Source organism: Tiliqua scincoides, chromosome 4, assembly GCF_035046505.1.
Source record: "Tiliqua scincoides isolate rTilSci1 chromosome 4, rTilSci1.hap2, whole genome shotgun sequence".
NCBI classification, from domain to species: domain Eukaryota; kingdom Metazoa; phylum Chordata; class Lepidosauria; order Squamata; family Scincidae; genus Tiliqua; species Tiliqua scincoides.
The window spans coordinates 8,162,800-8,177,259 of NC_089824.1; the positions used below are offsets into that span (position 1 = coordinate 8,162,800).

A 14,460-nucleotide genomic window follows, 5' to 3' on the forward strand; every position below is an offset into this window, starting at 1 on the left:
GGGTGCCCAAACCCCGGCCCTGGGGCCACATGCGGCCCTCGAGGCCTCTCAATGCGGCCCTCAGAAAGCCCCCAGTCTCCAATGAGCCTCTGACCCGCCAGAGATTTGTTGGAGCCCGTACTGGCGCGACGCAATTGCTCTCAGCATGAGGGCGACTGTTTGACCTCTCACATGAGCTATGAGATGAGGGCTCCCTCCACTTCTTGCTGTTTCACGTCTGTGATGCAGTAGTAGCAGCAAAGGAAAGGCCAGCCTTGCTTTGTGCAAGGCCTTTTTATAGGCCTTGAGCTATTGCAAGACCTTCATTCATTCATAGAAGTTCATCTTTAATATATTCATTTATGTACACTTATGTAAATTTATTCAAATTTTAAATGTAAATTAATTCTTCCCCCCCCCCCCGGCCCCTGACACAGTGTTAGAGAACTGATGTGGCCCTCCTGCCAAAAACTTTGGACACCCCTGGTGTAGAGCATTGGTCTCTCCAGGGAGCCACATCATAGTTCTAGGGAGCCATGGGAAAAATAGAACATTAGGGAGCCACAGTAAATTTCTAGGCAGCCACCCAAGCTTAACCACTAAGCAGCATCACAAAAATGGGGCAGCCTGCCTATTTTAGATCAGCTTTTTAGAACAGCGTCAGTCACCTGACCTAGTACGTATGGTCAACCATAATTTGCAGGTAGCCCTGAAATATTCCCTTTTATTCTACTACAATTCTTCATTCCTGAGAACCACTAAACAAATATAAAGTCACAGTTTGTATACTCTTAAATGGCCCCGACTGGTGGGTATCTTTCTCCCTCCTGCAATTATTTTGGTAAGAGAATGTTTAGCCTCTGGATTTGGATCTTTACAAATAAATGGCGTATCAGTTTTCTGTCTTCACTTGGGGCTTTATGTGTAGATGACTGGAATGATAATGCAATAATTTACACTCACATTATCTTTATGGCTGTATATTATAATAATTTAATGGAGCGGAAAGGCATCACAGATGGACAGATGAGGGCTGCCTGTGAAAATTAGAAGGGGGGGAAAAAGTCCAATCTCTGAGAAGGAAGAATGTGCCAGGCTAGAAATGGTTCACTTTGGAAGATGATCTGATCACAGAAGCTCAGATTTTTTTCCCACGTCCCCTTTTATACCCTGAGAGTGGGTTCACACATGCCCTGAAATCAGTGGCATTTGTGGGTGAACGGGTCACTGCGGTTTAGCACTGCAAACCAGTAGTGTAGCTAGAGGGGGTGCAAAGCATTAAATTTTGCTGGGAGCCTCACCCATGGCTTGCAAGCAGCCAGCACAAACAGAAAGTGGCTTTTGGTTGCTCTTTGGAGGCCTTCGGAGGAGGCCAGGAGGCTAGCACAACCTCCCAAGGGCCTAGTGCATCATCCTGGTAGGTTAATACTGCACCACGCCCCTCTAGAATTAACTAGCAGTTGAAATGCACCTTCCATGATTTTTTTATTATATATTTTTTCACATTTTTATACCACTCTTCCTTAAAGGAACTCAGGGTGGTGTATATAATTCCCCCCCTTGCTTTTGTCCTCATAAAACCCTGTGAGGTCGACAAGGCTGAGAGGTGGTGACTGGCCCAAAGACACCCAGGAAGCTTCATGACTGAACAGGAATTTGAACTTGGATCTTCCAGATCTTAAGTCCAGCTCCCAAACCACTACATTATCCTGGCCTAAATATTGATTTTATCTAAATTCATTTACCTAAATATCAGTCAGTCCATCCTATTTCTATCCCACCTTTCTCCACTGGAGGGGACCCACCATTTTTTGAAAGGGTTAGTAAAAGTCAAAAGTTAGGTCTATCATGCCCGATCTTGTCTGATTCTCAGACAGGGTCAGGCCTTGTTAGTACTTGGATGGGAGACCGCCTGGGAATACTAGGTGCTGTAGGCTTATACCATAGTCTTTCAAGACTGAAGGTTGCCAACTACTACTAATGGCTACTAATGGTGACTGGAATCACTATGTATATAGTAGCACTTTTGCTGCAAGCTGCAGGAGTTGAACAATGAAATATAGTCTTTACTTTTCCTTTTCCTTTAACTATGAATTTCCCAGGGACATCCAGTTGACTGTTATTAAAGTCAGAATTTTGAACTACAATGGACCATTACCCTTATTTAATATATATATATATATATATATATATATATATATATATATATATATATATATATATATATATAATTTATTTATTTATTTATTTTTCACATTTTTATACCGCCCTTCCTCCAAAGAGCTCAGGGGCAGTGTACACAGTTGCTCCCCTGTCTTCACAACAACCCTGTGAGGTAGGTGAAGCTGAGAGAAAGCGACTGGCCGAAGGTCACCCAGGAAGCTTCATGGCTGAGGGGGGATTTGAATCTTCCAGGTCTACATCCACCTCCCAAGGACTTCATTTATCTTGGTTCATTAAAACATGCACATAGAGTTGTCCACCTGTGGACACTTCACACAGAATATCTTTCCACTATATATGATGATTATGAGCAATAAACATCATATGGGGAAAACACACTCTCACACACATGTACACCATCCTCTCTGAAGTGGATTGAATTATTTATTTTGCTGTTACCAATCCACAGCCCAATCCTAGGCATGTCTACTTAGAAGTAAGTCCCACTCAATGGGACTTACTCCCAGGAAAGTGTGGATAGGATTGGGCTGTCAGGCATTAGAGAATCCGATCCCTGTTTTCTGCACCAGACTCCTGCAATCCCAAGGAAGCGGTCTCTCTTACACATGCAAAAACTCCTAAAATGAAACAGTTCCTTAAGAATCTCGAAATAAATAGCTTTGTTTAGTGGCTGCTAAGAGGGTGGATTGCCAAATGTCCTTCATATGCTTTGTGATGGGCTTTTTATGTTACCATTAGTGACCATACTGGGCTTTCAAGCCCAATGAAGTAGCATTTAGTGGGTGTATTAATTATTTGTAGTTGAATGCAAAGTGGAGAACATGAGTATGTAGGGGGCTAATTTGGAAAGCAGAGTGAATAAATATTGGGCTTAGGAAAACAGCTGGGCTAGTCAGCTGCAACGCCGAGTTCATTATTAATTTATTTCCTGCTCACTTAGTAGCACCTGGGGATGGATGCGAGCCTGGAAGTATTGGATGCAGTTTCCAAGCCGAGAGAAAGAGCGATGCGGGGAGAGCAGATTTCTTCCCAAGGATTTTCCAGCTCAAGAGGAAAAGTGGACCCCAGTCAGGCTGATGAAGCACCTGCGTCTTGGAACGGCAATTCCTTCTCAGGCGTCTTCAATGCAATTTCTTTTTTTCTGAGCATGCGAAGGCCGTGACCATCTGGGAATCAGCTGCCCTGTTTCTGTTTCAGCATCTGAGCACCCCGCAATGGCAAAATTAGACCAGGTTTCTGCAAGAATAATTCATATTAAGTGCAACTCTCACTTCCCTAAACTCATATTTATTTCTGGTCTTTCTACCACTGCATAATATTCAAGTATGGTGCTTCTTAAGGACATTAGCATCTGTTTGCTCATTGCTTACTGTTGGCAGTGGCTTGTTCTGAATAGCCAGCAGACCCTACCCTCTAAATGGCAGGACCAAAGAGCATCTCCCACTTGGCATCTGTTAGTGACTGCGTGGGACCCCGGCTGACACAGAGGTTGAGCAATGTTGCCCTACAACAGTGGTTTCAAACCTTTCTAGCACCTGGACCCACTTTTTAGAATGACAAGCTGTTCGGAACTCACTGGAAGTGATGTCATTAACCTGAAGTGATGTCATGGCCGGAAGTGACATCTGTTTATGTTTCAGAGCTGAGCCGCAATCAGCCAAATGTCACATGACACAGCTTACTCTTACTCTTATTTTCCATAGCTCAGAATTCAAACAGTCCAGTGTGGAAGTCAAAGCAGAAGGCAGACTTAGATCCTTCTCCAACCACCCAGAACTCCTTTCCTTTCCAGCATTCCCTCTTCCCACCTTTTCAGGGCAAAGCACCAGGCCTCTCTCCCACTGGGAGCTCACCCTGTCCATCAGCTCTGTACCCTGAATTTTCAGCTCTGTATTTTCAATGGCGGCTGAGCTCAGTGCTATGCGACCCACCTGATATTGGCTCACAACCCATTTACTGGGTCCTAACCCACAGTTTGAGAAATGCTGCACTACAATATAAAGAGGAGCCTGTTAACCACACATATGTATACACACACATTCTTTTGTGCCTCTCTGTCCCGTCTCAGTCCAGGAAGCAGGCTGCAGATATGGAGGGAAGAGGTTATAAACTTCCTATAATCCCCCTTTATTAGGGAAAAATAATCTCCTTTCCATCTTGGTACTCACAGTTGTGGGCATGAATATCCATCAGGAGTGGACCTGGTTACTATTTCACTGCTAGATCGCCCAGGAATGATGAAGGGAAAGCTCAGGAGTCCATCTGAGGCCCTCTTCCTTTCGTCTTCAGCATTTAAGGAATACTGTAGCTCTCACTCTTTTTTAAAGCAAGGCTCTTTCTGCTTTCACACCTAACATCTCAATTCTATCCTCCTCGCTCCCTGGCTGGTGCAGCCATGCCATTCTATCAGGGGACAGGTGTATTTCAGGAGGTTTCAGAGGCGAAAAGGAATTTAAATCCTTTTGTCTAAGCTGCCCACTGCAATGAGTCTTCTCAGACCTGCACCATATGGAATCCCTTATCCCAGTGGTGTAGCTAAAGATCATGTAGCCCCGTGCTAAGCTCAAAATGTTGCCCCAGAAGTGATGTCACAACCAAAAGTGACATCATCCCCGGGCTTTTTAAAAAGTGAAAATTGGGAGGAAACCACCTGCTCCCCCCAGTAGCTCACCACCCACTTGTTCTGCTGTCTCCCCCAGTCAGCGGCGTAGCTAAGGCATCTATCTGCTACCCGGGGTCAAAGAAGATTTTGTAGAGCTCCTGCATGATAAAAATCAAATTTAATTAAGTAAATGAATAAAAAGTTATTAATTCCATGCCGTATCATAATAACATCTCACTGGCACTCAGAACAGTCTCATCGGTCAGTTTGGAGTTAAGCAAATCCACTTTTTGTTCCACAAGGCAGTTGTGTTTTCATTTTCTGGTTAATTGGCCATAACTTTTGATCGAATGCAGATATTCCAATGCAGTCTATTTCATTGCATTCTGCATTAAATTACCTTTCCAATGATATATAACATGTTACTATTATTCATACATACCAAGATATTCACAAGTTTGGTCACTAGTGTCAAGCTCAGCTTGGTTGGCAACCTTCAGTCTCGAAAGACTATGGTATAGGCCTACAGCACCTGGTATTCCCAGGCGGTCTCCCATCCAAGTACTAACCAGGCCTGCCCCTGCTTAGCTTCCAAGATCAGACAAGATCAGGGATGTGCAGGGTAACAGTTGCAAGCTCAGCTTGTTGCCCCCCTAAAGCTTGATTCCCGGTGCAACCGCTACCCCCTGCACCCCATTAGCTACGCCACTGCCTTATCCCATATTTTCTGAAGTCTTTATATACATCAGTGGATCATAATATGAACTATGAAGACTGTCTTCCTGAACTCAGGTCCAACCCTCAAAACTCCATCTTGACTTCTTGCCACTAAGATGCCAACTCATGCAGGTCACATACTCTGGGGAAAAGGGAGGAGGTTGCAAGTTCCTGCCTCATTGTTTTGTGAATACCTCCATTTCCTGTTGGTACCTGTTTGACTTCTGCCTGTATTTGCATTTCGGCTGAACTTGTTTGTATTTGTTCAGTCTTTGTTTGAACTCTGACCATACACCAAATCACGCAGTAACAAACGAAAGATGGGACCCCTGACAGTTAACCCACAGTAAGAAGATGACCCCCGGAGCTGCATGGATGCAGCATCTCCAATAAATGTGGAGATCTTTTGGCCAGTTAGGTATGCCCTACATTATCATTTTTATAATTGCTACTTTTAGTTCTGCAGGCCACCTTGATTGCCCTCACCAGGAGAAAGGCGGGATATCAATCAATCAATCAATCAATCAATCAATCAATCAATCAATCAATCAATCATGTTACAGCTCCATTGTGGGTTGTTGTGTGAAGTCAAAGTACTCACAAAGGGTAGAGGTAGAGTTTCCGGAGAATGTTGATATGCGCTGGGGATCAAGGCCTTGCGTTTAACTCTTCCCCCCTCCCAAAAAGTAGACTGTGTTCACATGCTGTCTAATTCTTGAAGGTACCTATTCTGCAAGCAGTTGCAGGTGCAGTGTCCTCCCATCTCCACCTGAGGGGAAAAGAACAAGCCTGTCTGTCCACAGGGCCGACATCCAGGAGCGCACGTGCTGTGCCCCATTATTGAATAACCACAGGGCAGGCTTCACACCACCAAAAGATCAATCCACACACACACACACACACACACACACACACACACACACACACACCCACTCCTCTTGATATTGCAAATCTGCCCACTGCAAGATGGGGCAGCTGGAAATATCAGTAATTACACACAGCATCTTCTTCTCCCCAGCCCAAGTGAACTTTTAATCCCACCTCTGACGAATATTTTTGAGTGTCTTTCTTCAGAATGGCTGATCTGGAGCCTTCACGCAGGGGGAAATAATGGAAAGAAAGGAGGCTGACTCCAAAGGAACCCTGGGCCCCGGAGGCAGGATTGCCACATTATCATATGTGCTAGAGTCCACATTTTCTTCTTCTGCTTCCTGCCACCGTTTGCATTCAGGGGAGAGAAACAGGAGGGCAGCTGCTTTAAAAGCCATAACCTTCGGAATTAAAACACGGCTTCACAGCACAAACTGAGCAATAAAAAAAAAGCAATCATATTGCCAAACCAGTGGACCTTATTATTTTAACATCAGCGTGATGGCGCTTTAAAAGCCTCCTGGCGTGCTGAGAAACTTAAATACACATGTTCTGGTTATTTTTTTTCCCCTTTGTTAAAAAAAAAAAAAAAAAACTTCTAACCTGCATTTAAATTGCAGAGCTACCTGTCTCCATGGAGTAAAAGGCGATGGCTCTTTTACAAATGGCGTAAAAAAACTTGCTAGGATGGCACAAAATCTGGGTGGTATTAGTGTCCCACTGTTCATCATGTGCTTGATGTATTGTATTGTATTGGCAACCTTCAGTCTCGAAAGACTATGGTATCGCGCTCTGAAAGGTGGTTCTGGCACAGCGTCTAGTGTGCCTGGAAAGGCCAATCCTTGATGTAACGGCCTTGCAAATTAGAGATGGGCAAGCCATTGTTGGCTCTGCTGGCCCTGTGGTGCTGCGGCTCTTGAAGGCAGAAGTTTGGGAACAAAACTTTTTCATCCTTTGTCTCACAGGTGGAAGGGAAAGGAGAAGCATGGAGCAGTGTTTCTTTAGAATGAACATTTAATATTTGAATAGCACTCATGGGGCCTCACATACATAATCTCTACAACAACCCTTTAAGGTAGTTCAATAGAATTATCATGGCTGAGGAAAGGGGTGGAGAAAGTGGTTTACTGAAGACCATCTGTTGGTGGAGAAGAGATTTGGACTTTTTGACTTCTAACTCACAGTCGAATCCTAACCTGCGCTGACACCAGTGGTGTAGCTAGATGGGGTGCAAAGCACTAAGTTTTTTCAGAGAACCTTACCATAGCATGCAACAGCCCCTACTTCTTCCCTTCGGAGCCATTCCAAGCGCAGGGAGCAAAACGGAGGCATTCGCCTCTCTGCCTCCCTGCATCTGCCTCCAGTTTGCTTCCCCCACCTGGAATGGCTCCAAAGGAGAGTGGGAGGGGCTGCTTGCACGCCATGGCGAGGGCTCCCTGCAAAACTTAGTGCCCCCTCCTGCTATGCCACTGTTTACACCTTCCGGACTTTGTAAGGATTCCATCAAGGCAATGCATGTGAAGTGCTTTAAACACTCAAAAAGGCTTCTTTTTCCCAAGCACTGACAGTCTCACTGCCAATAACTTGGAAATCTTTAGCAAATGCTTAGAAAATTAGTGAAGAATTGGTCTATTAGTGGCCATTCATCCTGATTACTCTGCGGATTTCCACTGCAGAGATAAGATGTGGTTGAATACCAGTTGCTTGGAAACAACAATTAGGGGGCTCTTGTGTTCACCCTCATGGCTACAGCGAAATTTGAACTATTAAAATATTATTATTAAGCATATTTATATACCGGTTTTCAACCAAAAGTAGTTCACAAAGCAGTTTCTGCAGTTAAACAAATCAATAAATGGCTCCTTGACACTTTGCCAACAGTCTGAGGCTAAGAGGCAAAGAAGGAAGGCCCATAGCCAGGGAGACAGACCAGGGACAGACTGCACTTGCTCCCGGTGTGGAAGGGATTGTCACTCCCGGATTGGCCTTTTCAGCCACACTAGACACTGTGCCAGAACCACCTTTCAGAGCGCGATACCATAGTCTTTCGAGACTGAAGGTTGCCAATACAATACACCTAAAGGGCTCACCATCTAAAAAGATACAGCTGAAGAAGCACCACCAACAGTCACTGGAAAAGGTGTCATACTGGGCTGAAGAGGGACAGTTGCTCTCCCCTGCTAAATAAGAGGACATCACTTTAAAAGGTGCCCCTTTGCCCAGTGAACTAGGGACCTTATGGGCACACTCACTTGTCTGCATCACACCAGATCTCAGGGATGAAGCGAACCAAGTCTTCAAAACTCTAAGCCAGGGGTGTCCAAACTTTTTGGCAGGAGGGCCACATCATCTCTCTGAAACTGTGTTGGGGGCTGAATTAATTTACATTTCAAATTTGAATAAATTTACATAAATGAATATATTAGAGATGGAACTTGTATGAATGATTGAAGGTCTTGCAATAGCTCAAGGCCTATTAAAGTTCTTGCACAAAGCAAGGCCAGCCTTTCTTTCACTGCCACTGCTGTATCACAGATGTGAAACAGCAAGCAGTGGAGGAACCCTTGTCCCACAGCTCACGCCAGAGGTCAGCCATCTTCACACTGAGAGCAATTGCGTCGGGCAAGTCTGCAGAGGGCCAGGTGCTCATTGAAGACTGGGGGCTCCCCGCGGGCCGGATTGTGAGTCCCTGAGGGCTGCAAGTGGCCCCAGGGCCGGGGTTTGGGCACCCCTGCTCTAAGCCTATATCTACATCCCAGTGGTCTGTCCTATCCTTCACAAACCCTGGGAATGATACTTCTGTGAGTACCTTTGCCAAACTACAGCCCCCATGATTCTTGGAGGGTACAGGAATTAAACGGGTACCCAAGCTCTATAAGTGTGTAGGGTTGATGCTCTGCATGAATCTTGTTCTCTCCTGAGCTACCCTCCTACAGCTGAGAAGGGTACACCAGTCCCACACTTTTCCCAAGCGCACCAGAACACTTTGCTTCATGGTTAGCAGCCCACAATCCTTTAACCAAGAACCCTGTTACTGTTGCTCCACAATCACATTTGACTGGGGGAAGGGGTGGGGGTGGAATTTAGCCTTCCAAGCATTGAGGCTGCAGACAAAGGCACCACTTACTCAGACTCTTATCAGCACCCCTCCCTCCACTTCTGCTTCATGAAATTGCAGGCAAAGGAGATCCAAGTGCCATCCCCCAAATGCTCTCCTTTCATCTGCTGAATCTGTCTCTTTTGTGCGCTCCCCACACAGCTGTGCTGGCAGCTTCTCAATGCCTCCTCTCCATTCACAAGGGCAGGGACTGTGCCCAGCGCCCAACAAAGGCAATGAGAGCAGTTTTGTAATCTGTTGCATGAGAGCCAGGATATCCTTTGCCACCCTCCCCGATTTCCTTGTCTTTGCAATCACCTTTTATGTTGGTTGCTTTCAGGAAGGAGCGGAGAGGACTTGCATTCATACATTCTCTCTCTCCCAAAGAGGCTGAAGGCACTCAAGACTCTCAGCTGCCTGTTCTAATTGCAGGGAAGGGATTAGAGTTCCCCCTTCTGCACATAAATGGATGCAAAGTGGTGTAAAATATTTCCACTGCTGCTGGGCAAGGATTCCTTTTCATAGTCCTGGATGGTGATTTTGAAAGAGATTCCTACCTGAGCTGGTAGCACCCATCCATCTGAAGTGTATGGGAGGGGGAGAGAGAGACTAAAACCCACGGTCTGCAAGGCACAAGGGAAAAGGAACTGTGTGGAGGGCACACGGGCATATCTAAAGTGTGGCATGATAGGGCATTTGTTCTGGGTACCACTTGGGTGGAACCGGGTGCAGAGATACTGGGTGTTGAGCAGTGGCAGAGATGCACCCCCTGTCCATGGTGCTCTGGGTGGTTCCCTGGTGGGGGGCATGTTCATGATCTGTATTTGGCTTCTGCCAAGTTGTGGCAAAACTCTACGAGCAACACTGCCCTTGGAAGTCTGGCACAGCTGGGCAGAAGACGAGAGTTGGCTGGGAAGCTTCCTGGCTGACTCTTGTCCTCTGCCCAGTCACGTGACGTCACAATGTTGCGTGACTCTGTGATGTCAACACCCTGTGCACCGCTGCCCCTAGGTATGCCACTGAGGGACTTCTCACTGATGATCTGATATGGGGTGATTGGATTTTAGCCCTGGTAGTGCCTCTTTGCCTCTTCATATGGAAATAAGCAAATACCGCAGGTAACCAAAGTTGTTGGCGTTCACTTATCCAGACAAAACCAAAGCTTCCTTGCACAAATAGTTCTTATTGCTTGCAGACATGGAAGACGTGCAACAAAAAGTTGAACGTCTTTCCCTGTGAAAGGTTGCATGTTTACTGGCTTCTCCTAGTGTTTTTGCAAGTGGCTTGATCTGTTACCCTGTACATGCCCGATCTTGTCTGATCTTGGAAGCTAAGCAGGGTCAGGCCTGGTTAGTACTTGGATGGGAGACCACCTGAGAATACCGGGTGCTGTAGGCTTATACCATAATCTTTTGAGACTGAAGGTTGCCAACCATTTTTTGATCTGTAGGTATAGCATATGGTTAATTGCTTATTTCATTGGCTTCACCTGCTGATTGCGACATACCAAAGTGCTGTTGAAGCCAAGCTTGGGGTGGGGGTTTCTGACCAGTTGGAAATGCTAAACTCAGACCACTCCTCATACCGTATAGTCTCTTGGAACCAAAAGGGCAGAAGGAAGCACTTTTTAAAGGATGTGACAAGCCTGTGCTGGAGCTTTGCCTGCCAAGCCAAGATTCCTACTGTTGCTTGTCGTGTTGTCTTGCTGGTCTTAGTGTCAGGCAACAGGGGGTCCCTTTCGGACCACCAGATACCACCTCATACCAGAGGTGTAAGTACCATTGATTGAGAAACACTGAATTAGATCATTAGATAGCAAAGGAACAAAAGGGAAGATTTAAGAAGCCAGGGAAATTGCAGAGAAACAATGAGTTCTTTTAATCTGTCTTCGCTGTAGGTCCTGAACTTAGATCAGCGTTTTTCAACCACTGTGCCGCAGCACTTGGTGTGCTGGGAATGGTCTGCACTTGTGCCTCAGGAGCTTGGGGGAGGGTCATATATTATAGGGCTATTGGAAGATATGAGCCCCCAGCCAGCAGTGCATTGTTCCTTGTTAATTTTCAAAAAGCTGATGGTGCACCTTGACAATTTTAGCACCTTGTCAGTGTGCCATGAGTTGAAAAAGTTTGAAAATTGCTGACTTAGGGCCCAATCCTATTCAATTTTTCAGTGCTGGTGCCATTCAGCTAGTGGAGTGTGCACTACAATCTATGGTGGAGGGGGAGTCACTGGGGCCTTCTCAAGGTATGGAAACATAGAAGTTGAAAGAGAAGATGTTTCAGAACTCATTGTAGTCCTAATTGGATTGATGGATGTAAAGAAGGGTCAACACTGGGTCAATACTGGATAAAAATGATATTATAGCACTCCCTGCTGGCTTTTGAAAACTTTGTAATTCAATATGTTTAATTGTTTAATTTTACCTTTTATGGGAACTATAACCTGAAACAAGCCTATCAGGTATCTCTAAAGTTATCTATAGCCTATTAAGCGTCAGCCCCATCTATGATGTCAAACTTCAGCCAATGGGAAGTCTAAATTTTCCAACAAAGAACTCAGAATGCTATAAAGGGTCCAGTTAATATTGGGAAATTGCTCTCAATGCTTTGGACATGAGTCCCATGAGATGCCCATTGCTTGCAATGAAATAAAGCCTGCAAACTTTCACTCCTGAGTACCGAGATTTCTTGAGTTGCCTTCTTTCTACCCTGCAACAACACCATATCTCCGAATAGAGGATGTTGTGGACAAACCACACCTTCATGCAGTGGCACAGCGAATGATTGTGTAGCCCGGAGCCAAATTCAGAATGCTGCCCCGGGGGTGATGTCACAACCGGAAATGACGTCACGCCCGGGCTTTTTAAAAAAGTCAAAGTTGGGAGGAACCCACCTCCTCCCCCCAGCAGTTCACCACCCACTTGCTCTGCTGCCTCCCCCCAGTCAGTGGCATAGCTAAGGCATCTATCTGCTACCTGGGGTCAAACCAGATTTTGCAGCCCCCTCCCCGCATGACAAAATCAAATCTAGTTAAGTAAATAAATAAAAAGATATTTGTTCCATGCTGTATTATAATAACATCTTATTGGCACTCAGAACAGTCTCATAGGTCATTTTGGAGTAAAGCAAATCCACTTTTTGTTCCACAAGGCAGATGTGTTTTCATTTTCTGGTTAATTGGTCATAACCTTTGATAGAATACAGATATTCCAGTGCGGTTTGTTGCATAGCATTCTGCATTAAATTACCTTTCCAATGATATATAGCATGGTGGTATTAGTCATACATACCAAGATTTTCACAATCTTGGTCACTTAGAGTCAAGCTCAGCTTGTTGCCCCCCTAAAGCTTGATGCCCAGTGCAACTGCTACCCCCTGCACCCCCTTAGCTACGCCACTGCCTTCATGCATTCTAGAGCATTGTGGTGTGGCAGAGAATGCTGAACTCAGTGACCTTTATTGATACATGCAAGTAATTGCTTTTAAGACTGAGACAACACCTCTTAGCTGAGAACTTTTGGTTCCAATTTTTGGGGGAGATCCTCCAGGCAAGGGGAAGGGAAGTCATACTGTTCCCTAGTTCACTCCCCGCCCACCCCCACTGCTGCCAGCGACATTGTGTTGCTCCCATGGGTGACAGGCAACTGCCATTTTTATTTTCCATAAGTCGTTTGCTCATCACACTACAGGATGATGTAGCACTGCTCCCAGAAAAATTCTGGGAAATATAAGTAGCAGTCACCAGGAAGAGAAGCACTGCCGGTGAGTCTCTCCCTTGCCTGCCCCCAGTTATCAAAATGCCCCCTTTATTTTTTCCCTCCTGTGAATGAAGCAGATAAACCATGCTCAAAATCGAGTTTGATGTGTATGAAGCAGGTGGGCACTAGACAGAAAGGGATTCGACGTTGGAGTATTTAGTTCTTGTTTTTCAGTCTAGCACTGAAATATTGTTGAAAAACCAATTAGATTTGAAAGCCAGAAGTGATTAGAGAGGAACGCAAGCATGGACATTGTCCTCAGTATACGTATATTCAGCGTAGTGATGTCATCCGTCAATGGACATAATTATTTGGTTTACTGTACTATACAAATTTCTCCAGCTGGTCATGCTCAGCTGTCACATAAACTGAGTGCTATTTCCCCCAGAAGATTCTGGTTTGGGATGTCAAATGAGGTGCTGCCCATGCACCACTGGCTTCACTAGAGGGGGTTGAAAAGCACTAAGTTTTGCAGGGAACCACCCCACGGCGTGCAAGTGGCCCCTCCCCTTTGGAGCTATTCCAGGCAGTGGGAGCAAAATGGAGGCCCTCTGATTCTGCCACTCCGCTTGGCCATGACTGTTGTTTCGGCACAGATTAATAAACATATGAGCCACTTTTTAAAACGCATCTTCACAAAGCAGCAAATGCAGTTAAAACATTTTTCTAAAGAAATATAATAACTTTTTAAAAGAGAAAAATCAGTGTGTACTGAAACTTTGGTGGACCTCAACAGGTGGGAAACCCTGGCCTCTGAGCGGCCCGCTTGGAGGCAGGCTGTGCAGCATGGCCTTTCCCAGTTTGAAGAGACACTTGGCCAACAGTCTGAGGCAAGGAGGCAAAGAAGGAAGGCCCATAGCCAGGGAGACAGACCAGGGACAGACTGCACTTGCTCCCGGTGTGGAAGGGATTGTCACTCCCGAGTCGGCCTTTTCAGCCACACTAGACGCTGTTCCAGAACCACCATTCAGAGCACAATACCAGAGTCTTTCGAGACTGAAAGTTGCCGACACATAGACACACCAGAAGCCACATTTCTCGCCATGCTTATTTATACCCTGCCTTTCAGCAACAACAACAATCTTATAGTTTTGAACCACATTATTTGAACCACACAATTCCATCTTCAGCCCTCAATTATTTATTAACCCTCGTTTAATCCCACCTTTCTCCCCCTAAGGGACCCAAAGCGGATCCAACATCAGTCTCGACCTCATGATCTCTGACTCCAACATAAGCCTTGTGAATTCCCTC

General features: G+C 45.5%; 2 pseudogenes; one reads left to right on the top strand and one right to left on the bottom strand.

The window, feature by feature from the left end:
* Positions 1–5,285: 5,285 nt before the first annotated feature.
* Positions 5,286–5,402, bottom strand: LOC136649910 (5S ribosomal RNA; annotated as a pseudogene).
* A 5,328-nt stretch (positions 5,403–10,730) lies between these two features.
* LOC136650306 (5S ribosomal RNA) lies at positions 10,731–10,847 on the top strand (annotated as a pseudogene).
* The last annotated feature ends 3,613 nt before the right edge of the window (positions 10,848–14,460 follow it).